The sequence below is a fragment of the Corvus brachyrhynchos genome, unplaced genomic scaffold (assembly GCF_000691975.1).
Source record: "Corvus brachyrhynchos isolate BGI_N302 unplaced genomic scaffold, ASM69197v1 scaffold96, whole genome shotgun sequence".
Classification (NCBI taxonomy): Eukaryota; Metazoa; Chordata; class Aves; order Passeriformes; family Corvidae; genus Corvus; species Corvus brachyrhynchos.
In genome coordinates, this window is record NW_008238370.1 from 648,519 (window position 1) to 649,245 (window position 727).

Genomic DNA, 727 nt, shown 5'->3' on the forward strand with positions numbered 1-727 from the left:
TGCGTGAGAGACCTGCATCCACCTGCCCCACATCCCCCTCCTTCTCTCAGGAGCATCTCCCTCACAAGGCAGGGCTGAAACGCCTTCCCCCCATCCCTGTGGACGAGAAAAGGGGCTCTGCCCTCCCTTCGTGTTCACTATCCATTTTGCACAGTGGCTGCAAAGGCTGGTGGGGGAAGCCTCGCCTTGTCCCAGTTCCTCTGCCAGAGCCCTGAAGTGAAATGCCCAAATGCGTAACACCCACTCACCCCCTCATCCCCGGCAAACTGCAGCCCCAAACCCTCTGCAGACACAAGGCAAACCCCCAGGCTCCGCGGGAGAGACCCCGCAGCGGCTGCACCATGGGAGTGCGAGGGGTGGAGAGGAGAAACCCCACTCCAAGGAGAGCCGGGAGGGCGGTCCCTGGGCCGGTGGGAAGTTTCTGCTGGTGATGCTGAGGGAGGGAAGGAGAAAGGGGAAAAAAAATCAGATAGAGTTGGAAGGCTCCAGGGAGGTGGAGGAAGGAAAAGGGGAGGAGGAAGAGGAGGAGGGAGAGAAGGGGGAGTGGGAGGCTGGTGAGGAAGGATGTAGCCCGTCGCCAGGCCAGCTGGAAGGTGGGCAGCCGGAGGACCGGCTCCAGGGAGGTTATAAAAGGCAGGACCGGGACGCAGAAGGACGCGCATTCTCCGCGCAGCCCCGCGGGGACCCGCCACGCTCCTCCGCTGGAAGCCGAGGGTTTTCTCCCCGG